At 41.0% G+C, this 26,921-nt stretch overlaps 2 long non-coding RNA genes across 3 annotated transcripts; one reads left to right on the top strand and one right to left on the bottom strand.

The window, feature by feature from the left end:
* The first annotated feature begins 6,600 nt into the window (after nucleotides 1-6,600).
* Nucleotides 6,601-25,908, top strand: Gm40976. Its single transcript, XR_873564.1, has 3 exons — nucleotides 6,601-6,712; nucleotides 8,505-8,572; nucleotides 25,692-25,908. It is a non-coding gene; the product is annotated as a predicted gene, 40976 (long non-coding RNA).
* Nucleotides 9,673-15,430, bottom strand: Gm40975. Of its 2 annotated transcripts, none has more exons than XR_873562.1 (3): nucleotides 15,346-15,430; nucleotides 12,293-12,581; nucleotides 9,673-9,869 (listed from the first exon to the last, which is right to left on the bottom strand). It is a non-coding gene; the product is annotated as a predicted gene, 40975 (long non-coding RNA). The 2 variants fall into 2 exon arrangements; XR_873563.1 differs by lacking the exon at nucleotides 15,346-15,430 and adding an exon at nucleotides 12,922-13,206.
* Nucleotides 25,909-26,921: the final 1,013 nt, after the last annotated feature.

Raw genomic sequence — 26,921 nt, 5'->3', positions numbered from 1 at the left:
AAATTGTGAGAAGCTGGAAGCAATCCCACTAAAATCAGGGACTAGACAAGGCTGTCCACTTTCTCCCTACATATTCAACATTGTACTTGAAGTCCTAGCCAGAGCAATTCGACAACAAAAGGAGTTCAAGGGGATACAAATTGGAAAGGAAAAAGTCAAATATCACTTTTTGCAGATGATATGATAGTATATATGAATGACCCTAAAAATTCCACCAGAGAACTCCTAAACCTGGTAAACAGCTTCAGTGAAGTAACTGGATATAAAATTAACTCAAACAAGTCAATGGCCTTTCTGTACACAAAGGATAAACAGGCTGAGAAAGAAATTAGGGAAACAACACCCTTCTCAATAGTCACAAATATTATAAAATACCTTTGTGTGACTCTAACTAAGGAAGTGACAGATTTATATGATAAGAATGTCAAGTCTTTGGAGAAAGAAATTAAAGAAGATCTCAGAAAATGGAAAGATCTCCCATGTTCATGGATGGGGAGGATCAATATAGTAAAAAAATGGCTATCTTGCAAAAGCAATCTACAGATTCAATGCAATCCCCATCAAAATTCCAACTCAATTCTTCAACGAATTAGAAAGGGCAATCTGCAAATTCATCTGGAATAACAAAAAACCTAGGATAGCAAAAACTCTCCTCAAGGATAAAAGAACCTCTGGCGGAATCACCATGCCTGACCTAAAGCTGTACTACAGATAAATAGTGATAAAAACTGCATGGTACTGGTATAGCAACAGACAAGTAGACCAATGAAATAGAATTGAAGACCCAGAAATGACCCCACACACCTATGGCCACTTGATCTTTGACAAGGGAGCTAAAACCATGGAGTGGAAAAAAAGACAGCATTTTCAACAAATGGTGCTGGCACAACTGGCGGTTATCTTGTAGAAGAATGCGAATTGATCCATTCCTATCTCCCTGTACTAAGGTCAAATCTAAATGGATCAAGGAACTCCACATAAAACCACAGACAGTGAAACTTATAGAGGAGAAAGTGGGGAAAAACCTAGAAGATATGGGCACAAGGGGAAAATTCCTGAATCGAACAGCAATGGCTTGTGCTGTAAGATTGAGATTCGACAAATGGGACCTCATAAAACTGCAAAGCTTATGTAAGACATAAGACATCGTCAATAAGACAAAAAAGGCCACCAACATATTGTGTAAGGATCTCTACCTTACTTAAATCAGATATGGGACTAATATCCATATATGTAAAGAACTCAAGAAGGTAAACTCCAGAAAATCAAATAACCTCATTAAAAAATGGGGCTCAGAGCTGAACAAAGAATTGTCACCTGAGGAATACTGAATGGCTAAGAAGCACCTAAAAAAAAAAAAATGTTCAGCATCCTTAATCATCAGGGAAATGCAAATCAAAACAACCCTGAGATTCCACCTCACACCAGCCAGAATGTTTAAGATCAAAAATTCAGGTGACAGCAAAGGCTGGCGAGGATATGGAGAAAGAGGAACACTCCTCCATTGTTGGTGGAATTGCAAGCTTGTACAACCACTCTGGAAATCAATCTGGTGGTTCCTCAGAAAATTGGACATAGTACTACAGAAGGATCCCGCAGTAACTCTCCTGGGCATATATCCAGAATATGATCCAACCAGTAAGAAGGACACATGCTCCACTATGTTCATAGCAGCCTTATTTGAAATAGCCAGAAGCTGGAAAGAACCTAGATGCTCCTCAGCAGAAGAATGGATATAGAAAATGTGGTACATTTACACAATGGAGTACTACTCAGCTATTAAAAAGAATGAATTTATGAAATTCCTAGGCAAATGGATGGACCTGGAGGGCATCATCCTGAGTGAGGTAACCCAATCACAAAAGAACTCACATGATATGTGCTCACTGATAAGTGGATATTATCCCAGACACTTAGAAGACCCAAGATACAAGATAAAATTTGTAAAACACATGAAACTCAAGAAGAACTAAGACAAAAGTGTGGACACTTTGCTCCTTCTTAGACTTGGGAACAAAATATCCATGGAAGGAGTTACAGAGATAAAGATTGCAGCTGTGATGAAAGGATGGACCATCTAGAGACTGCCATACCCGGGGATCCATCCCATAATCAGCCCCCAAGCTGACACCATTGCACACACTAGCAAGAATTCACTGAAAGAACCCTGATATAGCTGTCTCTTGTGAGGCTAAGCCGGGGCCTAGCAAACACAGAAGAGGATGCTCAGAGTCAGCTATTGGATGGATCACAGAGCCCCCAATGGAGGAGCTAGAGAAAGTACCCAAGGAGCTAAAGGGGTCTGCAACCCTATAGGTGGAACAACAATATGAACTAACCAGTACCCCCCAGAGCTTGTGTCTCTAGCTGCATATGTATCAGAAGATGACCTAGTCGGCCATCAATTGAAAGAGAGGACCATTGGTCTTGCAAACTTAATATCCCTCAGTATAGGGGAACACCAGGGCCATGAAGTGGGAGTTTGGGGGGGGAGGGGAGTGGGGAGGGTTTGGGGGGCTTTCAAGGTAGCATTGGAAATGTAAATGAAGAAAATACCTAAATTAATTAAAAAAGGAAAAAAACAATAGTCACAAATAATATAAAATACCTTTGTGTGACTCTAACTAAGAAGTGAAAGATCTGTATGGTAAGAACTTCAAGACTCTGAAGAAAGAAATCAAAGAAGATCTCAGAATATGGAAAGATCTCCCATGCTCATGGACTGGCAGGATCAATATAGTAAATATGGCTATCTTGCCAAAAGCAATCTACAGATTCAATGCAATCTCCATCAAAATTCCAACTCAATCCTTCAGTGAATTAGAAAGGGCAATCTGCAAATTCCTCTGGAATAACAAAAAACCTAGGATAGCAAAAACTATTCTCAACAATAAAAGAACCTCTGGTGGAATCACCATACCTGACCTCAAGCTGTACTACAGAACACTTGTGCTAAAAATTGCATGGTACTGGTACAGCAACAGACATGTAGACCTATGGAATAGAATCGAAGACCCAGAAATGAACCCACACACCCATGGTCACTTGATCTTTAACAAGAGATCTAAAACCATCCGGTGGAAAAAAAAGACAGCATTTTCAACAAATAGTGCTGACACAACTGGCAGTTGTCATGTAGAAGAATGCGAATAGATCCATTCTTATCTCCTTGTACTAAGGTCAAGTCTAAGTGGACCAAAACACTCCACATAAAACCAGAGACTCTGAAACTGAAATAGGAGAAACTTATAGAGGAGAAAGTGGGGAAATGCCTCAAAGATATGAGCACAGGAGAAAAATTCCTGAATAGGACAGCAATGTCTTGTGCTGTAAGAAAGAGAATTGACAAATGGGACCTCATAAAATTGCAAAGCTTCTGTAACGCAAAAGACACTGTCAATAAGACAAAAAAGGCCACCAACTGATTGGGAAAGGATCTTTACCAATCCTAAGTCAGATAGGGGACTAATATCCAATATATATAAAGAACTCAAGAAGATGGACTCCAGAAAATCAAATAACCCCATTAAAAAATGGGGCACAGAGCTAAACACAAGAATTCTCACCTGAGAAATACAGAAGGGCTGAAAAGCACCTGAAAAAAATGTTCAACATTCTTAATCATTAGGAAAATGCAAGTCAAAACAACCCTGACATTCCACCTCACACAAGTCAGAATGGCTAAGATCAAAAATTCATGTGACAGCAGATGCTGGTGAGGATGTAGAGAAAGAGGAACACTCCTCCATTGCTGGTGGGATTGCAAGCTTGTACAACCACTGTGGTAATCAGTCTAATGTTTCCTCAGAAAATTGGATGTAGTACTCCCAGAAGATCCAGCAATTCCTCTCCTGGGCTTATACCCAGAAAATATTCCACCGTGTAATAAGGACGCGTGCTCCACTATGTTCATAGCAGGCTTATTTATAATAGCCAGAAACTGGAAGAACCAGATGTCCCTCAACAGAGGAATGGATACAGAAAATGTGGTGCATTTACACAATGGAGTACTACTCAGCTATTAAAAACAATGAATTCATGAAATTCTTAGGCAAATGGATGGATCTGGAGGATATTATCCTTAATGAGGTAACCCAGTCACAAATGAACACACATGATATACACTCACTGAAAAGTGGATATTAGCTCAGAAACTTAGAATATCCAAGATCCAATTTGCAAGACACATGAAAATCAAAAAGGAAGACCCAAGTGTGGATACTTCACTCCTTCTTAGAATGGGGAACAAATATCCATGGAAGGAGTTACAGAAACAAAGTTCTGAGCTGAGACAGAAGGAAGGACCATTCAGAGAATGCCCCTCCCGGGGATTCATCCCATATACAACCACCAAACCCAGAAACTATTGCATATGCCAGAAAGATTTTGCTGACAGAACCCTGAGATAGCTCTCTCTCTCTCTCTCTCTCTCTCTCTCTCTCTCTCTCTCTCTCTCTCTCTCTCTATTTCTCTTGTCAGACTATGCCAGTGCCTAGCAAATACAGAAGTGGATTCTCACAGTCATCTATTAGATGGAGCACAGGGCCATCTAATAATAATGAAGGAGCTAGAGAAAGTACCCAAGATGCTAAAGTGGTCTGCAACCCTATAGGAGGAACAACAATATGAACTAACCAGTACCTCCCAGAGCTGTGTCTCTAGCTGCATATATAGCTGAGGATGGCCTAGTTGGCCATCAATGAGAGGGGAGGCTCTTGCTCTTGCGAAGATTATATGCCCCAGTACAGGGGAAAGCCAGGGCCAGTAAGTAGGTGTGTATGGGTTTGGGAGCAGGGTGAGGGGAGAGTATAGGGGGCTTTGGGGGATAGCATTTGAAACGTAAATGAAGAAATTATCTAATAAAAAATAAAGACAACCATGTGCTCACATTAAATAAGTAAATAAATCTTTTTTAAAAAAGAAATATAATAGCATTTTCTCAAAAGCCACTGCAAAATGTAGATCAAAGGGGACAGAAAGCATGCAGAGGATATATATATATATACATATATCACATATACATGTGTGTGTGTGTGTGTGTGTGTGTGTGTGTGTGTGTGTGTGTGTATCTCTTATAACTGTATAGGAAGTGCGAGAAACCAAAATACCAGGGATAAAAGCACAAAATTGGAGTTGTAAAATGTTTTTTTGAGTCCCTGGAGACAAGAATGCAGACTACATGATCAGGTGATGGTCAGCAGAGCTTGCAGATGTCTGTTGCTGATGTCTGTGTTGGACTAGGGTCTGATGTCATCCAGAGATAATTTTCTTTCTTGCAGATGAGAGCCCTCTACTGGCCACAGCTAGGTTTGCATAGGACTGCGAATTCCCTCACACTTGGAGAATTTCCCAGATTCCCTCTCCCTGGGATGGCTGAGATCTTTTTTCCCAGTGCAGTGAGAGATCCACAGAATGCAAATTAGTACAAGGTCCATGGCTACGGACTTCCAAGGCGTACCACGGAATAAGCACGCCACTAGCAGGGTGCTGCTACAGATATCATGAGCAGCCCTAGCACCTCAGGATACTGTCTACAGCCACTAAGGGTAACAGGAGGCTTCATAGCCACACCTGGCTCAGGCTCAGCACTGAGACACGCTTTTTATTTTATTTTCTCCCTGAGAATGTCCAAACCTAAGGGCATTCTTCTCCTCTTCTCCCCAAATCCTCCAGCCTGTGTCTGTCTAGTCTTCCTGGGTTCTCTAATACAGTGATTCTCAGCCTTCCTAATGCTGCAACACTTTAACACAGGTCCATTTGCTGTGGTGACCCCAAAACATAAGATTATTTTTGTTGTTCTTTTCATAACTGTGAATTTGCTACTGTTATGAATCAAAACGTAATACCTGTGTTTCCCGATGGTCTTATACAACTCCTGTGAAAGGAACATTCACTCCTCAAAGGGGACAATTGCTATTCTCATGGATTGAGAATGACTGCTCTAGAATTTCACTTACCCAGCGACTGTGGCAGGGCAAATTGAGACAGTTTACACAGCAAAGTACCCTGATCTCAGGATCCTAAGAACGTCCACCTTTAAATAATAAATTCTCTCTGAAATGTGAGCTCCCCATCGCTCTCTGGCCTGACAAAACAATTTGAGGTATCACAGTCTTGGAAAAATCTGCAATGGATTCAAGGCTCATGAGGGCACAGGCTGGCTTTGAAGGTACAACTGTGCCCACCCACCTCAACCAGTGAGACTGAGTCTCCACAGATCAAAGGAAATGCTACAGATCTGAATGAGGGAATGATGGAGCTGGAGGTATTGGAGCACATGAGCAGTAGAAACAAGCAGTTCTCATGTTAGGACTGAAGCAAGCAATACATGAGAAAGATGTCTGTGGGTAGCTTTAGCAAACAAAGGTACTGTTCGGGAATACACATGGTGTTATGTCTTGTGAGTATTAACTTTAGTCATGTAAAAGACATTCCTCCTGAGCCTTTTCCTTTCCACAAAGATAATGTGGAAATGCCAGGGCATTCCTTTCATGTCCTGGCTTTTTTTAATGGCAGACTTTTGGTTTATGTTAAAAATTTCTTTTGGCAAAACAGTCCATGATTTTACAATGTTTTTTTTTAATCACGTACTAGGTGAAAACCATTTCGCTGTGATGAATATGCTATGAGATTCATACAGAAATATCACATGAAAAAGCACAAAAGAACTCACAGTGGAGAGAAGCCTTATCAGTGTGAATACTACTTGCAGGTAAGTCAGACAGTTTGAATTCTCCTACCTTAACTGCAGTGCAAAATCACTAACAAGTTAGGCACCATTTAGTACTAGTATCATTTGAGATTTTTAAGCTCTGATTAGATTTATAATAGAAGCTTGATCAGTGAATTGGTTTAGAATTATTTATATTGTTATTAATTATCTTGTTTCTTTTCTTCTCTTCCTTGTTGACCAAAAACAAACAAACAAACAAACAAACAAACATAAAAACAACAACAAAATACCACTTCGTGTCCTGGCTTTTAAGGGCATCCACTTATCATACTTCATGTAATTCTTTTTAGAAGGCCACCTAGTGGGACCAGCATTCTGCACTCCCTTCCATCCATAGATCACCATATATTCACAGTTTTCTTACACAGGCTCCCACAGAATTGAGTGGTTGTCTGTGATTTACTTGTGGAAGTGGCACACACTACCAAAGGACAGAGCAGTTCACCCTAAGTTCTGCTTGCTTTATTTTGTACAACTGTTTTTCCTCTTTTCTTGTACCCTTCTACTCTGGATTTCTGAAGCTTGTTCTCTGTTTCTCACTGCGACAAAGACTGTTATTGTTATCATCATCATCATCATTATTATCATCATTAATTCTGTCCTTCAGTTTCTTATTCTGTCCTTCACACAAGCAGTCTTGGCTGTATCATTTCTCTCCAAATCTTTTCTGTTCTTAAATTCTGGGTCATGACTCATCACATGAGAAGTTTCTCAACATTAAAGTCTTCTGGCTGTAAAATGACCTAAACAATTCAAAATGATGACATATAAATGAGCACCAAGTGTTGCTGGAAAAGTTCACAGGTGTTGAATTTCGTTCACTCCTTCCTTGGTCCTGAAAACACTACGTGCTGTTCAAATGGTACATGCAGTCCTAGCACAAGATGTGGGAATGTTGCCGGGAGGAACACAGCTGTGCTGTGCTCAGGGTGGAGCTGTTTGTCTCCTGAGCATCAGGGCTGTCACTGAATGTGAACATATTTCTTAGCTTATGGAAACACGATTTAATTACAGAAAGCAAAAACCATTTCCATCTAGTCCTACCATACTACCTCAACAAGGAAGCGTTCTGTTAGTGGTTTTCAGATTGGGTGTACTAGAATATTTATTTTTAAATCTTCTGTTTGAATAATGGTCTTAAGTTTCACACAAAAAAAGAAAGAGAGAGAGAGAGAGAGAGAGAGAGAGAGAAAGGAAGGAAGGAAGGAAGGAAGGAAGGAAGGAAGGAAGGAAGGAAGGAAGGAAGGAAGGAAGGAAGGAAGGAAGAAAGAAAGAAACAAAAGAAGAAAGAAGGAAACCAAAAGAACAAAACAAAAACCTTCTTCCTCTCTTCATGGCTTGACATTAGGGCAGAATATTGAAGTTGGTCTACATCCTAAAATATCAAATAGACAGACTTTCCTCAAAGTTAATTTTATGATATTTATTGTGCATATGTGTGGGTGTTTGCATGTGTGTATTAGTCGTGCCTTCATCCACAACAGGGTGGTGAAAGTCAAATCAATTTTCGAGAGTTGGTTTTCCCTTTCTACTAAGTGGGTCCTGAAATCAACCTCAGATCATCAGGCTTGGCCACCCACAGCCATACTGACACACCGAGGTACCGTGTCCAAAGCCTGGATTAATTCTAAAATGGAACACTTGAGCACATCCATCTCATTAGTATGAAAATTTGCTTAAATCTTTTAAAAAGGCCTACCAAAAAAAGCCTTTTAAAAAAATAAACTTCTGTCTCTAGAAGCTAAAACAACACACACTCCTTACCTCACAGGTTTTCATCTCTGGACTCTACCACAGCATCCTAGAACCTCAGCTCAAGGTCTCCCAAAGATGATGCAGGTATCTATGAGACTAAGTTCCATTTGGAGCCTCCAGAAAAAGACTCACGTCTCAGTCCATTCTCCTTGACAAGACTCAGTTCCTTCCAGTTGGAAGACAAAGGTCCTATTTTCTTCCTGTCAATTGGCCAGGGATTTTTTTTTTTTTTGTCAGTTTCAATATGAACCTCTTCATTTCTAAGGAAAATTTTGGTGATGATATTTCATGTTTTTAAATTTCCTTTGCAGTTAACTTATTATTTGAGGATTTTATATGGGTACATGATGCCTTGTGTCCTACTTGGCCCTTATTTCCCTTATCAAACGTCCTCTTCATGTTATGCTTGTGTATAGAGCGTTCTAGTCATACCTCCATCCTTCCTCATCAGCCCACTCCTCAGTTTTACACATGAACGTAGTGTATTATGTCACATGCACCCCGCACTCCCATCAACCCTTGCTCCTCCCACCTAGGCTCCACCCCACTGTTGTTCCAGAAGCACATGCTGCCTGGAAAGTAGGAATGGAATGTGCAAGGTCCAAAGCTGGAAAGACCACTGCTGCCTTTTCCCTGCCAGCTGCTTGCACAGCAACTTTTGGTCCTGTGTCAGCAGTGAGGTCATTTCTAGGAGAGTTTCTGGATATTCAGCAACTAATTGTGAGGTTTCCTAAGAAACAATCTGCTCAACAAGTTCCAGTGGCCAAGCAATGACCATGACCGTAACTTTTATACCTTTGGCAGTTCTTTACCCACAACTCCAAGGGTGCTGCACCACCTCCGTCTTCTGGGAACAGCAGCATCGGGGCCAGTTGGGTCTAGAAATTCCATCCAAATTCTTTTTTAACTATCTTTAAATGTGTTTATAATATAGTGGGTTCCCATGTCCCTTTGAGCATCTGGTTTTGGATGACCCTTTCCCTACACCACAGCACATCACACTCCGGCTGTCCCACTCCTGCTGGCGATTTGTCACTCTGATGTTGCCCTTCTTCTTTTGTAGCACATGTGTTCCACCATCCACACTCTGTCTTTTTTTTCCTTTTTATTAGATATTTTATTTATTTACATTTCAAATGTTATCCCCTTTCCTAGTTTCCCCTCCAAAAATCCCCTGTCCCCTCTCACCTCCCCATGCTCACCAAACCACCACAAGGGTCCAGGTTAGTCTTCTGGTGGAGTTCATATCCCCTTCAGGGCTCATAATCCTTCCTCCTATTCTTCCATAAGAATCCCCAGATTCCATCCACTGTTTGGCTATGGGTGTCTGTATCTGAGTCAGCTGCTGAGTGGATCCACTCAGAGGACAAGATGCTCCCGTCTGCAAGCATAACAACCTATCATTAATACTCTCAGGGGTTGGTGCTCACAATGGGATGAGTCTCAAGTTGGGCAGGATTATTGGCTGGCCATTCCCTCGATCTCTGTTCCTTCCCCTGTAACTGTATTTCTAGTAGATACGATAAATATTGAGTTGAAAGTTGTGTAAGTGGTTTGGTGTCTCTATGGCTCTACAGGGGTTCCTGACTGGCTACAGGTGGCCTCTTTAAGTTACATAGCCCCAATGTAGTGAGTCACAGCTAAGGTCACTCCCATTGACTCTTGGCACCTCTCTTATTCCAGATCTCTGACTCATCCTGGAGATACTCTTCACCTCCTCACCCCTGTCAGTTGCAGATTTCCATTCATTTCATGGCCATCTAGCCATCTATCTGTCCTTTCCTACACCTGATGCTGAACACCCCATTCCCCTCCTTATCCCCCATCATTCCAAGTTCCCTCTTATGACTATTTTATTCCCCCATTCTAAGTGAGACCCCAGCTTCCTCACTTAGGGTCTCCTTTCTCAGCTTCTTTGAGTTTGGGAAGTGTAATATGGTACCTGTATTTTAAGGTTAATATCCACTTACAAGTGAGTACATATCATGCATGTTCTTTTGGGACTAGGATATCTCACTCAAGTTCTAGTCTTTGCCTGCAAAATTCATGATTTGTTTGTAATAGCTGAATAGTATGCCATTGTATTCTTTTTCCATTCTTCAGTTGAGGGACATCCAACTGAGCTTATTTCCAGTTTCTGGCTATTACTAATAAAGCTGCTATGAACATAGCTGAGCAAGTGTCTTTGTGAGACATTGGAACATTTTTTGGGTATATGCCCAGGAGTGGTATAGCTGAGTCTTGAGATAGAACTATTCCAAGTTTTCTGAGAAAATGCCACATTGATTTCCAAAGTGGTTGTTCAAGTTTGCACTCCCACCAGAAATGAAGGGTTCCCCTTGCTAACTGTGGAACTTTTTTTGATGTGAGGTAAAGTACACTGAACATGGGAAGATGACAGAAAATCCAAATCTTTTAAAAATAAGAAATTATAGATATGTTTCTCATATGGAAACCTCCATCACCTGAAGAAGCATAACCTAAAATAGAACCCCTCAGGAATAGCCTCTTCAGTCTTGTAGAAATGTCTCTTGCCTAGCCATGGATTTAGAGCTTCAATGATATCCTAGTGCTATTAAGCACCTATTTAGCCTATTCAGGGTTTGATGAATATTACATCTGGCTTTGCATAAAAAGAAGTTTACTTTTTGGCTCTGTAAGATTTTGGAATTCAAAATTGTAAAAGCATAGACACTCTAGTTATTGTTATTACTGTGAGTTATAAATTTGCTTTCATCTCTAGAGAAAAAAGGTTTACTTGGGGGCATATACCTAATGAGTGATTTTTTCACTGCCTGTAATTGACATGTGATATTGGTATGCAGGAAAAAGAGCAGAAAATGTACGTGAAAATGTATAGGAAATGCCCAACAGTGGCGTATAGAAAATGAAGAGACCACCTCAAATAGGTAGACATAGCCTCTAGTTGAGGGACAGGACCACCTACCCCATCTCAAAATTTTTGACCCAGAATTGTTCCTGTCTAAAGGAAATGCAGGTACAAAAAATGGGGCAGAGACTTAAGGAAAAGCCATCCAGAGACCACTTCAACTTGGGATCTATTCCTTCTACAAATACCAAACCCAACACTATTACTGATGCCATGTTGTGCTTGCAGACAGGAGCCTGTCCTCTGAGAGGCTCTACCAACATCTGACTGAGAGAAATAAAGATACAGCCAACTATTGGACTGAGCTCAGAGACCCTTATGGAAGAGTTAGGGGAAGAATTGAAGGAGCTGTAAGGGATTGCAGCCCCATAGGAAGAACAACAGTATCAACTAACCAGACCCCTCAGAGATTCCAGAGACTAAGCTACCAACCAAAGAGCATACATGGGCTAGTCTGTAGCTTCCACTACATATTAGCCTTGTCTGGCCTCAGTGGGAGAGGATGAACTTGGTCCTTTGGAGGCTTGGTGCCCCAGAGAAGGGGCATACTAGAGGGATGAGGTGAGAGTGGTGGGGGGGTACACCTCTTAGCAAAATGGAGTAGGAAGTTTGTGGAGGGGAAACTAGGAAGAGGGATAACATTTGAAATGTAAATAATCAGAATAATTAATACAAATATAAAGAAGAAAAAACTTCAATAAAGGACAATATTGAGATAACTGGCAAAACTGATGACATGGGTATTAAATAAAAGTAGTGATTCAGTAGAAAGAAAGGAAGAAGCAAAGAAAGAAACTGTATAACTGTATAGGCAGATGAAACTGTATAGGCTCTTAGAGAAGGCTCAATAACTCCTTATCTCTGTCTAAGCACACCTGGGTTGTTCTGACTCAACACGACAGGTGTGTCCTTACCACAAGGTTTCTTTTCCTTTCAGCTATCCCATTTCCTGTTGATAAGATTCTTCACTTTGGCCTCACAGAGTTCTTTCCCTCGGGGTTCAGTCTCATGGGTCATGGAAATTCCAAGTGGCAGATGGTGATGTATAGACCCCTGCAGATTAGTCTTCTTTGTCAGTACCCAAACCAATGCTGCCGTTGTATTCTGACCAGTTTCTCCTCATAACTTGAGTTACTCACAGGGGATACAATTCTGTATGGGGTAGAGTTTGGTGGTCATCTTTTGGAGCTGATGCCTGTATGTCTACATTGGGAAGACAGCAAAATAAAGAACATTTACATTCAGGGATGAGAAAGAGATATGAGAAGAGAATATGGACTTAGTCATATGTAAGGAGCTACATGGATGGTACGTGAGTACAGATACAGTGTGAGCAGGTCATCATATAGACATTGTTTTATGGTGAGCAAGAGATCAGAATTTATTATTCTATCCTGCTCAGTGACCCTACTTTCTTATTCATTGGAGTGTGGAAGCTGGTGAGTGTTGTAGTAAAATTTAGCTGGTGTACATATATTCACAGAGTTGTGACAAATGGATTTTAACTACATGAAAAGGTAGGTTAAAACTTTAAGAGCCTCACCAATCTCTTATGAACTATTGGCTCTGGCTCTTCCACTGGGTTGGTAGTAGAGAAGACTGGAGAGTGGTAAGAGATAACAGGCCACAGAGATGTTCACCTACTCAGTGCTTCCAGGTTCTTGACACTGCCTGAGAAAAATTCTAGGAGTCAGGAGTAAAGGGTTTGAAGATGGGAAGTCAGTAGGGTACCAAGATTTAAGAAGACATAAAACTGGGAAGAGGGAGGATGTGCTGGGGTCCTGAAAGGCATTGGATTAGGGGAGTGTGGACTGAATGATTAAAGTACACCATATATAAAATTCTCAGAGAATAAATAAAAATATAATTAAAATAAAATTATCCCATGAAATATACAAGGGAACATGTGTCCAAATATGTTATAAAACCAATATTACAATATCACACAAATAATGAAACCAACCAAACACACACACACACACACACACACACACACACACACACACACATTGTAGAATAACAACTCTGATAGACACAAAGTTCTCAATAAAATAATTACAAAATGAATTCAAGAACATGTCAAAATGAACATTAATCGTGATTAAGTTGGCTTCAATCTAGTGATGCAGGGGTTGTTAAAAATATGCAAATAAATAAGTAAAGTTAATAACATAAATGTGTTTAAAGATTGGAATGACTTGATCATTTCAACTGACACAGAAAAAGCCTTTGGCAAAATCCACCATCGTTTGTGATAAAGACCCAAAGCAAACAGAATGATGGGGATATAACTCAACATTAAAATAGCTATATATAACAAATCAACATATATAGAAAAACTGGTACCATCCCTATTACAAGGCAAAGATTCCCACTGCCTTCACTCCTATTCAGTATGGTGCTTGAAGTCTTGCCCAACATACAGGTTGAGAGGATGACAAAAATGGCGCATATAAAAAGAAAAACCAAGGAATCAAAGTTTCTGTATTTGCAGAATATTTTCACCAGAAAACTCCTAGATGACAAACATCTGCAGGAAACAAAATGAAGAAACTCAGATCAGTACCCTGTCTTTATAATAATGGAAGCAGACTGAGAAAGAAATCAGAGAAAGGCTTTAGTCCTCCAATTCACAGTGAGTTCAAAAACAAACAAATGTAATGAAACAAGCTTAGTCAAGCAAGAAAAAGAAATCTCTGAGTTACTGAAGAAACAAATTGAAGACTCTGAAAGATGAAAGACTCCCCATGTTCATGTATTGCTGAGATTAACTCTGCAAAAATCACCATTTGTCTTAGTTAGGGTTTTACTGTTGTTAACAGACCCCATGACCAAAGCAAGTCTTAAAAAGGACAACATTTAATTGGGGCTGGCTTACAGGTTCAGTCCATTATCATCAGGAACATGGCAGTGTTCAGGCAGGCATGATGCAGGAGGAGCTGAGAGTTCTACATCTTCATTTGAAGGCTACAAGCACAATACTAGCTTCCAGATATCCAGGAGGAGGGTCTTAAAGCCCACCCTCACAATGACTCACGTACTTCAGCAAAGCCACACCTACTCCAACAGGGCCACACCTTCTAATAATTCCACTCTCTAAGCTGAATATATACAAACAATCACACCACCCTACTAAAAGCAATATATGACTTCTAGGATGCACCAATTAAAATTCCAGTGTCACTCTACATAGACATAAAAATATTAAAGTTAATACTGAAACACAAAAGACCTTGGATAAACAAGGAAATTGAGAGGGGGAAAATTGCTGCTGGAGGTATCATCATCCCTGATTAGAACATATACTACATAGCCATGGTAATAAAAAGAGCCTGGTACTGACACCAAAGCAAGACACATAGATCAATGGAATTGGATACATGGACTAGAGCAATCACTGGGTGCTTGTATTGGGGAGGTAATTTTCCTCAAAGATTAAGGAAAGACTGAGTTGCCCATGCTCTAGTATATAACTTCCCTCACTCACGCTCATGCAAGAAACTTTATTTAAGCCCAATGAGTCTAATATTAATGTTAGCATTAATATTGTATTAATATTACAAATAATGATAATAATAGGATTGGTTGCATGCTCAGTTGATAAAATTACTTACTGCTTAGTCTGACCATCTGAATTGTTCCATGAGATCCATGTGATAAAAGAAGAGAAACAATTCCCACTGGTTTTCCTCTGACCTCCATAATTGGGCTGTCACACACACACACACACACACACACACACACACACACACACACACAAACGTAACAAAGTAAAAATATATGTTTTTAATAAGACTTTTTCATAAGAAGGATTTGGATTTAAGTAGAACCAAGAGGTGAAGGAGAAAAGGTAATGGAAAGTAAAAAATAAACAGAATAATTGAGTATTATATTTATAACAATGTCAAAGAATATACTTTTTAAATTGAAAGATGCTTTATTGTATTGTATAGAGCAAAATACTCACCTAAGGAATAAGTGAGGGATCTTAAGACAATTTTCTTGGTGGACTTTATACAAAATCTTTGGAAAGTTGTTGAAAAGAGCAGGAGTTATTTATTGACTAGTATGACCTGCTAGAAAATACCTCATTTCAGTAATGTGTTGAGTGATGGCCAAAAGATAAGAAGTAATTTCCTGTCAACACAATCTCTGCATTGTGATCTCATATCAGGACCATATTTGATGTGTAGACTGGGTCCTGCCTTCACATTTCTTGTGATTTGTTGTGTCTTCCATTTTACCCCTACTTGTCTCTCTGGTGAGATCCAGTTTCAGGTCTTACCTTGGAAGCTGCTGTAGTGTGCCACAGCCACACAGTATAGCCTTTTGTCCCCATACCTTTATTTGCAAATGTTCGCTGCAGTGAGTGACTGGTCTGGATTGAGGTCTCTGGCTTCTGCTATACCATCAATATTGGATCCTCACAGGGACTCTTCTTGAATATCCTATTGTTGCCCTATGTCATGGAGATCCTCCAGGTTTGCATCTGCAGGACCAGCCCTTTCACATGCTCTAGCAATTCATAGATAGGGTAGATGTTGCAGTGTGGGTCTACTCAAAGCTCTCTATGTCTGATCTATGTTTGATTTTTTTTTGAGGGGTTGCTGACTTGGTCAGCCTGCCAACTCTCCAGAAGCCACACCATAAATCTCTTCTGTTCTCATGCCCTCAGGGCTGACTCACCCTCACCTTCTCTACCAGTGTTAGGCTTTATCTTTTTAAAAAAGTGTTGTTAATTGAAATAAAATTACATCACTTTCTCCCCCACACCTATTTCCTTACATCAGCCCCACCCAGTTACCTCCATAGATCCCCTCCCATCTTCCCTCAACTTGATAGTCTATTTATGTTTTATTATAATTGATATGTATATGTGTGTACACATATTATGTGTGTATATGTATATTTGCGCATATACTGAATACATACATAATATATACACACATATAAATATACCACTGAGATATTTTCTGTTGTTAGCGTGTGTATGGTTTCAAGGCTGATCACTTTGCATTGAACAAACAATAAGGGGTTTCATCCCAAGGATGGGTTAGTACTCATTCTCCAAGCAGTCATTAGTTGCCTGTAGATCTTCATCTATAATGAGACCGTGGGAAATTTTCCCTTCTACATTAACATTTCTATTGATATTGCTATTTTTCCACTATTGCTTATTGAGCAATCTCTAGGGAAGACTGCTTCACAGCAGACATCCTGGTAGTCTGGCTCTTTTAATTTTTCAGTCCCGTCTTCTGTAGTGTTGTCTGGGCTATATGTGCAGGAAATGTGATGCAGTTATATCTTTTGGGGCTGCGAGTTCCCACAATCTATTGATCTCTGCATTGTAGTTGTCTGTGATGGTCTCCATTTGCTGTAAATAGAGACTTCTTTGGTGAGAGTTGGTAGCTGCACTTATCTGGGGTATAAGGATAAGATTTGAAATATAGTAAGGAATTATGCTGGTCTTTGGTTGTGAGCCTAGCCTTTAATGGCTGAAGCATCTTTCCAACCCAGTAGGTTGTTTTCTAAGGGCCAGGACCATACCAGCCCCCAAGAAGCTGCCTAGATTCCCAGTAGCAGGCATGGTTTCTCTCCTCCTGAGTGGGTCTTAAATACAATTGAACAGCTGTTTTGGGTCACTGATGTGAATGTCAAATAATCCATGGTGTCATTAAATGATACAGTGTAGTTCATGGATAAGATACTATACTTGTGTTTCTACATTTGAAACAGAAGCACAGAGTTTCCAAGAGCTTTATAAACCCATGTGTCATGTATTTTCATATAACTTATATATAATTTAATTCATAGTAACCTTAAAATGTAAAAGTTACATTAAAGCACATTAATACATTTAAGCATAATATTTTTATACAGTCACGATTTGGATAAATGTGATATTAAAGTAATAATACCTTGAAGTTTTAATGGTAATAGCTTTGAAAGTAAAACAACACCCCCAAAATATTGAAGTCACAATAAAAACTCACATTGACTTTTGTTTTTTAGTTTTTAATTTACTGTTTTTCTTTTATTGAAATTATTCTTTCTGCATACAACATATCCTGATTATAGTTTTCCCTTCCTCTACTTCTCCAAGTTTCCTGTCCTCCTCAGTTCCCCTGCAGATATACTTCATTTCTATCTTTCATTACAAAAGAACAGGGTTTTAACAGATAGTAACAAAACAGAATTAAAATATAATAGATAAAAGTGATCACATCGAGGCTGGACAAGGCAATACAACAGAGGGAAAAGAGTCCCAAAAGCAACCACAAAAATCAGAGAATGACTCATTCATACAATGAGAAGTCCCATAGAAATAGTAAGCTGAAAGCTATCGTAAATACTCAAAAGACCTGGTGCATACCCATGTGGGTCCTGTCCTTTCTGTGAGGAGCCGCCCTCACATTTGCCATTATAAGATGGCACTGACAGCTGTGTTCTAAGTGGTAAACATAGTCTGCACACATGCAGGGGCAGTTTTCCCACCATGTGTTCTGCCTTTCCCGTGATGACAACTGGGCCGATGGGCTGCAGCCAATCAGGGAGTAATACATCCTAGGTGGAGGATAATTCTCCTTAAAAAGGGATGGGGTTTCGCCATTTGCTGGCTTGCTCTCTTGCTTCTTGCGGGCTTGCTCTCTTGCTTGCTCTCTTGCACTCTGGCTCCTGAAGATGTAAGCAATAAAGCTTTGCCGCAGAAGATTCTGGTTTGTTGCGTCTTTCCTGGCCGGTCGTGAGAACGCGTTATTAACAATTGGTGCTGAAACCCGGGACGGGACGAGAAGACCTGGGACGAGAAATTCCGGGACGAGAAATTCCGGGACGAGAAATTCCGGGACGAGAAAAAATCCGGGACGAAAAAATACGAGAAAAAACTCGGGACTGGCGCAAGGAAGATCCCTCATTCCAGAACCAGAACTGCGGGTCGCGGTAATAAAGGTTCCCGTAAAGCAGACTGTTAAGAAGGATTCAACTGCATGAATTCAGAACTTTTCAGCTGGGGAACGAGAGTATCCGTAAGTATAGCTTTACGAGGTAAGCCTGGCCTTGAACTTTCTAAGGAAATTCAAGACAGTCTATCAGAAGTAAAGTGGAAAATAGCTTTATAAGGTATGTTTGGCCTTGAACTTTTTCTAGTGTTAAAAGCCCTTTTGTTCCTTTTCACATGTTATCAAGTGGTTAAGGCAGGGCGGATTCTAGATGAAATTCAGGACAAGCTATCAGAAGTAAAGCGGGGAGAGAGAGTAGGAGCAAAGAGAAAACATGGTGCACAAAATAAGTATACAGGCCTTTCCAAGGGTCTTGAACCTGAGGAAAAGTTAAGGTCAGGTAGGAATACCTGGAGAGAGATTAGAAGAAAAAGAGGAAAAAGGGAAAAGAAGAAAGATCAATTAGCGGAGGTCTCTAGGAAAAGGAGCCTGTGCTCATCGCTGGATGGGCTCGGGGAGCCAGCTCTTAGTAGCTCTGAAGCAGATGAAGAATTCTCCTCTGAGGAAACAGACTGGGAGGAAGAAGCAGCTCATTATGAGAAAAAAGGGTACCAGCCAGGTAAAGTGCTAGCTAATCAGTTAAGGAAGCCAAAAGCGGCTGGCAAAGGCCAGCTTGCTGCTTGGCCTCTTGGCAGTCGGCTTCAAGGTCATAGTGCACCTCCACCCTATGCTGAGCCCCCGCCCTGCGTAGTGCATCAGCCCTGCGCAGAGAGGCAATGGACAGAGAGGCAATGCACAGACTCGTTCATTCCAAAGGAGGAACAAAGGAAAATACAACAGGCATTTCCGGTCTTTGAAGGAGCCGAGGGTGGGCGTGTCCACGCTCCGGTAGCGTATATACAGATTAAAGAGCTTGCCGAGTCGGTCCGTAACTATGGAGTCAGTGCTAATTTCACTATAGCACAAGTGGAAAGGCTTGCGAATCACGCTATGACTCCTGGTGATTGGCAAACGGTTGTAAAAGCCGCTCTCCCTAGTATGGGCAAATATATGGAATGGAGAGCTCTTTGGCATGAAGCTGCACAAGCGCAGGCCCGAGCAAACGCAGCTGCTTTGACTCCAGAGCAGAGAGATTGGACTTTTGACTTGTTAACGGGTCAGGGAGCTTATTCTGCTGATCAGACAAACTACCATTGGGGAGCTTATGCCCAGATTTCTTCCACGGCTATTAGGGCCTGGAAGGCGCTCTCTCGAGCAGGTGAAACCACTGGTCAGTTAACAAAGATAATCCAGGGACCTCAGGAATCCTTCTCAGATTTTGTGGCCAGAATGACAGAGGCAGCAGAGCGTATTTTTGGAGAGTCAGAGCAAGCTGCGCCTCTGATAGAACAGCTAATCTATGAGCAAGCCACAAAGGAGTGCCGAGCAGCCATAGCCCCAAGAAAGAACAAAGGTTTACAAGACTGGCTCAGGGTCTGTCGAGAGCTTGGGGGACCTCTCACCAATGCAGGCTTAGCGGCCGCCATCCTTCAATCCCAAAAACGCTCCATGGGCAGAAATGATCGGAGGACATGTTTTAACTGCAGGAAGCCTGGGCATCTTAAGAAAGATTGCAGAGCTCCAGGTAAACAGGGAGGGACTCTCACTCTTTGCTCTAAGTGTGGCAAGGGTTATCATAGAGCTGACCAGTGTCGCTCTGTGAGGGATATAAAGGGCAGAGTCCTTCCCCCACCTGATAGTCAATCAGCTTATGTGCCAAAAAACGGGTCATCGGGCCCTCGGTCCCAGGGCCCTCAAAGATATGGGAACCGGTTTGTCAGGACCCAGGAAGCAGTCAGAGAGGCGACCCAGGAAGACCCACAAGGGTGGACCTGCGTGCCGCCTCCGACTTCCTACTAATGCCTCAAATGAGTATTCAGCCGGTGCCAGTGGAGCCTATACCATCCTTGCCCCCGGGAACCATGGGCCTTATTCTCGGCCGGGGTTCACTCACCTTGCAGGGCTTAGTAGTCCACCCTGGAGTTATGGATTGTCAACATTCCCCTGAAATACAGGTCCTGTGCTCAAGCCCTAAAGGCGTTTTTTCTATTAGTAAAGGAGATAGGATAGCTCAGCTGCTGCTCCTCCCTGATAATACCAGGGAGAAATCTGCAGGACCTGAGATAAAGAAAATGGGCTCCTCCAGAAATGATTCTGCCTATTTGGTTGTATCTTTAAATGATAGACCTAAGCTCCGCCTTAAGATTAACGGAAAAGAGTTTGAAGGCATCCTTGATACCGGAGCAGATAAAAGTATAATTTCTACACATTGGTGGCCCAAAGCATGGCCCACCACAGAGTCATTTCATTCATTACAGGGCCTAGGATATCAATCATGTCCCACTATAAGCTCTGTTGCCTTGACGTGGGAATCCTCTGAAGGGCAGCAAGGGAAATTCATACCTTATGTGCTCCCACTCCCGGTTAACCTCTGGGGAAGGGATATTATGCAGCATTTGGGCCTTATTTTGTCCAATAAAAACGCCCCATCGGGAGGGTATTCAGCTAAAGCAAAAAATATCATGGCAAAGATGGGTTATAAAGAAGGAAAAGGGTTAGGACATCAAGAACAGGGAAGGATAGAGCCCATCTCACCTAATGGAAACCAAGACAGACAGGGTCTGGGTTTTCCTTAGCGGCCATTGGGGCAGCACGACCCATACCATGGAAAACAGGGGACCCAGTGTGGGTTCCTCAATGGCACCTATCCTCTGAAAAAATAGAAGCTGTGATTCAACTGGTAGAGGAACAATTAAAATTAGGCCATATTGAACCCTCTACCTCACCTTGGAATACTCCAATTTTTGTAATTAAGAAAAAGTCAGGAAAGTGGAGACTGCTCCATGACCTCAGAGCCATTAATGAGCAAATGAACTTATTTGGCCCAGTACAGAGAGGTCTCATGCTGGTTAATCAACTCATAGATCTTGTCCAGATACAACTAGATGTATTATGACAAATAACTCAGCAGGGATGTGAACAAAAGTTTCCGGGATTGTGCGTTATTTCCATTCAGTATGTTAAATTTACTAGGGCAGCTAATTTGTCAAAAAGTCTTTTTCAGTATATGTTACAGAATTGGATGGCTGAATTTGAACAGATCCTTCGGGAATTGAGACTTCAGGTCAACTCCACGCGCTTGGACCTGTCCCTGATCAAAGGATTACCCAATTGGATCTCCTCAGCATTTTCCTTCTTTAAAGAATGGATGGGGGTGGGATTATGTGGAGATACACTTTGCTGTGGATTAGTGTTGCTTCTTTGGTTGGTCTGTAAGCTTAAGGCCCAAACTAGGAGAGACAAGGTGGTTATTGCCCAGGCGCTTGCAGCTCTAGAACATGGTGCTCCCCCTGATATATGGTTATCTATGCTTAGGCAATAGGTCGCTGGCCACTCAGCTCTTATATTCCCATGAGGCTAGTCTCATTGCACGGGATAGAGTGAGTGTGCTTCAGCAGCCCGAGAGAGTTGCAAGGCTAAGCACTGCAGTAGAAAGGCTCTGCGGCACATATGAGCCTATTCTAGGGAGACATGTCATCTTTCAAGAAGGTTGAGTGTTCAAGTGTCCTTCCCCCAGGAAAAACAACACGGGACCAGACCAGGACCCCTCTGGGTGATGAGCCTGGGAGGAGGTTATGTGTACGGCTCCTTTACCTGCACACTGGGGATTTGACCTCTATCTCCACTCTCATTAATATGGGTGGCCTATTGCTCTTATTAAAAGAAAAGGGGGATCTGTGAGGAGCCGCCCTCACATTTGCCATTATAAGATGGCACTGACAGCTGTGTTCTAAGTGGTAAACATAGTCTGCACACATGCAGGGGCAGTTTTCCCACCATGTGTTCTGCCTTTCCCGTGATGACAACTGGGCCGATGGGCTGCAGCCAATCAGGGAGTAATACATCCTAGGTGGAGGATAATTCTCCTTAAAAAGGGATGGGGTTTCGCCATTTGCTGGCTTGCTCTCTTGCTTCTTGCGGGCTTGCTCTCTTGCTTGCTCTCTTGCACTCTGGCTCCTGAAGATGTAAGCAATAAAGCTTTGCCGCAGAAGATTCTGGTTTGTTGCGTCTTTCCTGGCCGGTCGTGAGAACGCGTTATTAACACCTTTCCCCGTCAATGTCTGGGAATTCATATGAGCCTTGCTTAGCTGATTCAGAGGGACTTGTTCTCCTGGTGTCTCAATCTCTCCAGGATCTTGCACTCTTTTTAACCTCCTCTCCTATGGGTTCCCAGAGCTCTAGGGGAGGAATTTGATAGAGACATCCCATTTAGAGCTGCGTTTTCTTTCCAAAGATTTTCTGTGTAATATCTACCATTGGTCTGAGCCATTGGTCTGCAATAATTCCTGTCTGCTGCAGTAGGAAGCTTCCCCTGTGCAGACTGAATAAGGTGCTGATCTATGAGTATATTGGAATACCTTTAGGAGACATTTTGTTGATACATTTTTAAGACCAGTAAATTTTTATTTTACCCTAGGTCTCTGGTCTATCTGGTCTCTTGTTATTGGTCTTCCAAGCAGTACTGGATATGGGTTTCATCTCATGGACTGGAACATTGGTTGGCTGTTCCCTCAAATACTGTTCCACAATTGCCTGAGCATATTTTGCAGGCATAACAGATTGTATATCAAAGGTTTTGTGGCTTAGGTGGTGTTTCTGTGCCTCTTTTGGTAGCCTGCAGAATACCTTCCATCAACAAGAATACTAGAAAGTGGGAATGAAGGCTACTGTGGACACCAGTTTGACTTCTCCATATTCAATGAGTTATGTGGGTGTTACCCTCAGCAATGGGACCCTGCTGTCAGTTTGTGAAGACTGTCTTTGCAACACCTTGAGTTTTTAGCTATTTTCATGGAACACCATTAGCCAACATCTCAACTAAATGCAACCTAGTTCCAGTACTAGAAGCCCAATTTGGTGACAAGAGTTTTGCCTGTTGGTACTTTATATTCTCCAGTATTAGGATCACCTCCATTTATTTTAGGATATTATCGAATGAACTTGTAACTTGAGCTGATTATGGCTTTTAAAACCCTAGGGAAGGGCCTTGTGAATTTTGTAAGTTTCAGAAGTTTTCTGAACCTTGTAAATATCTCTTATTCCCCAAGTTTTGGAGGAAGTTCCAGGGATGCAATTCTTTAGGTTATTACCTAAGATGCTGTGGGATTTTTGGATGGTATATGGCTACTTAGATTCTCTCATTCTCTGGGAAATAGCCCTTCATCCAAGCTTAAGTAATCAACCCAATAAACTTAATAGTTTGATATTCTTAGCTTAACTGTAATCATTTCTTTGACATGTTGCTGGTGCTCCATCAAGTACAATAGGTTTTGTCCTCCTGCTCATAGAAAAAGCACAGAGCATTTGTCCTGCAGGCTTCTGAAATATAAGTTGAATTTTAGTGTCTTCACTGTCAACCTTCCATCTAACAATATCATTTGCTTTCCAAACACAATTCTAGGATCATGAGGAACCAGGGGAAGACCACAACTCTTGAAGTTATAGGAATTGAGGTTTCAGGATCACCCGGAACATGACCTTTTTTATTAAAGTGTCTGATTCTCTAGTGAATTACAGGCAAAAGAAAGGGTAGTGAACTATTCTTTAAGAGGAATTAGGTCATAATTTCTTAATAAAATAAATATAGGAATTGAATAATTACTTATTTAAAATATCTAGGTAAGCTATACTCAAAGAGTAGGCTATAGCTACAGAAGTCATTTGTATGGAGTCCTACAGAAAGAGAAGAGAATGTTTAATGTCATGTGTAGATGGATATGTAAATTTTATTGCAGGGAGTAGACTGTTCCTCAGTAGATTGAAAATTGTTAAGAAGGAGATTATGAGAAAACAGACATACAGGAATCTTGCTGTTGGCCATGTGAGGAGACATAACCTAGGGCATAGGTGGAGAAAGAGACTCTTGATCACGTAGGGAGGACTAGCAGATGGTAAGGACAGAAGTTTATGCTAAACTGACATAATAGAATTGTTGGCTGAAATAGGATGATACAAAGACTTGCATAGACAGGCTTCCAACTATATTTAGAGACCTTAATTAAGATTATATAAGTATAACTTAAAAATTTTGTTTAAACAGGTATCCCAATAACTTACAACAAGTGTCTTTCTCTCTCGAGCTTAAACATCCATCACTGTTTTTTCTTGCATTACAAATTCTTTGGATCAAATTTAGACTTTATGCATATTTGGTAGTGAAGGGGAGAAGGGCATTATATCTTCTTTCTCCACTTACATGGAAAGCAACCAAATGTTCGTGAAATAGTATACAGAAAAAAGTGGTGTTAAATGTTCATGAAATATTATACAGAAAAATAATTGGTGTTTCTATGTGCATCAGTTACTATTCTGTTGATGTGATAAAACACCATGACCAAGGCAGCTTATAGAAGGAAGGATTTATCTTGGCATATGATTCCAATGGGTTCATAAGAAGGGAAGTATCGTGGGAGATAGTGGCAAACATGACATCTGGAGCAGTGACTGAGAGCTTATATCTTAGAACACAAACAAGAATCATAGGGCACACTAGAAATGAGTACATGGCTTTCAAATGCTCAAAGCCCACATTCAGTGGTATATTTCCTCCATGTGTGTGTGTGTGTGTGTGTGTGTGTGTGTGTACATGCACATACATGAGTATGTGTATGTATGTATTTGGAATTTGGGGAGGGCATGTGTGTGGAGGTCAGAAGACAGCACACAGGACTCAGTGGTTTACTTCCACCATTGAGTCACTTAACTTCAGGCCACCAGGCTTTGTGGAAGATGCCTTTACCTTGCAAGAATTATTTTTCAGGCCCACTGTTTATATGTTTTAAGGGGCTTCTAAGGTGCTAGTGTCACTAAACGCCTTACCTACAATACTTAAAATGGGAACTTTCATCCAATGCATGTGTCACAGAATGAGAGTGAGAGGTCAAACAACACTCTGGGTGGTGCGCAAACAAGTCTCAATCAAAACAATCTGTAAATAATGATATGTATGAAATATGTAAATTTTGATTAAGTTTTTAGTGAATAGTAAAAATATTCATTGAAAACATTGTGGAAGTAGCAAGATAATTGTATTTCCTGAAAAGGATTTCTATAATGAATATGTGTGGTGTATATATATATATATATATATATATATATATATATATATATATATATATATATACATACATACATACATACATACATAGGTGTTTTATGGTTTTGAGAAAATCACAATGGTTCGGAACATTTCTGAACCTTTTTTGTTAATAGAAAATAGATTCTTCTCTCAAATAATATATTCCACCACAATTATTCTTCTCCTCATTTCTCCCAGTTTCTCTCTACCTTCCCTCTGCCCTAGGTCTGCTTATTCTCCATTTCCCTTCAAAAAAGATCAGGCCACCAAGAGATGATAACCAGACAAGAAAAAACAGCACGGTAAGACAAGCCCAAAACCTTTGTATTGAGACTGGACAAGTCACCCCAAAAGGAGGAGAAATGTCTCCAAAACAGGCAAAGGAGTCAGAGATACACTTGCTTCCACTGTTGAGAGTCTTTCAAGAACACCAAGGTAACAGCCATAACTTACACACAGAAGGTCCGATGCCCTGTGTGCTGCTTCTTTCTCTGTGAGCCCACATTAGCTCTACATAGTTGATTTGATGGGCCATGTTCTTCTTTATGTAAATCTTGGATCATAGTAATTAGTGGTTATGTTTATGTACCTGTGTTTTCTTCTACCTGAAACACTCTTACATTCTTCTTGTTTTACATTTTAACATTGAAGTTTAAGAAGTGTCCTAACTTAAACCTCAAGATGAACATGGGATTTCCATAAGGAAAACCCAGAAAGAGCAACTGAAGAAATTTCCATATTTCTCATTTTCCCTCACCCATTTGTCAGCAAAGCCTTTTAGTAAATGATTCATATACCACAACTCAATCACTAAAGGGATGAAAGAATAAAATAACTCTGAGCGAGGAGACTAGAAGGAAGCATCAGCAGGGAAAGCATCTTAGAAGGCCTTCATCTAAGCCTTTCAACCCCTGTCCTACCGAAGGATTTGCCCTTGACTATCTATTCTTTGTATCAAGACAGGCTTACCCTAACTATTGTCTTTTTATTATCACTATCATCATTATCATCATCATCATCATCATCATTATTATTAGTAGTAGTAGTAGTAGTAGCATTATATTTAATCCTCTTTTATAGTCCAGTCTTCATTCCCCTCCTGGCCTGCCCCATGACCAGTCCCCATTCCCTACCTCTTCCCCTCATCTCCAAGAGGATGTCCCCACCACCCCACCCTCACCAAACCAGACCTCCCAACTCTGTGGGGCCTCAAATCTCTTCACAGCTAGGTGCATCTTCTTTCACTTAGGCCAGTTCAGGCAGTCCTCTGCTGTGTATGTGCCAGGGGCCTCATATCAGTTGGCATATGCTATCCGTTTGGTAGCTCAGTATCTGAGAGATCTCAGGGGTCCAGTTCAGTTAAGACTGCTGGTCTTCTCATGGGGACACTCTCTTCCTCAGCTATTTCCACCTTTTCTAAACAACTTT

The sequence above is a fragment of the Mus musculus genome, chromosome 13 (assembly GCF_000001635.26).
Source record: "Mus musculus strain C57BL/6J chromosome 13, GRCm38.p6 C57BL/6J".
NCBI lineage: Eukaryota > Metazoa > Chordata > Mammalia > Rodentia > Muridae > Mus > Mus musculus.
Note: the sequence above shows the minus strand (reverse complement) of the source record. Positions and strands in the feature narration are given on the sequence as shown.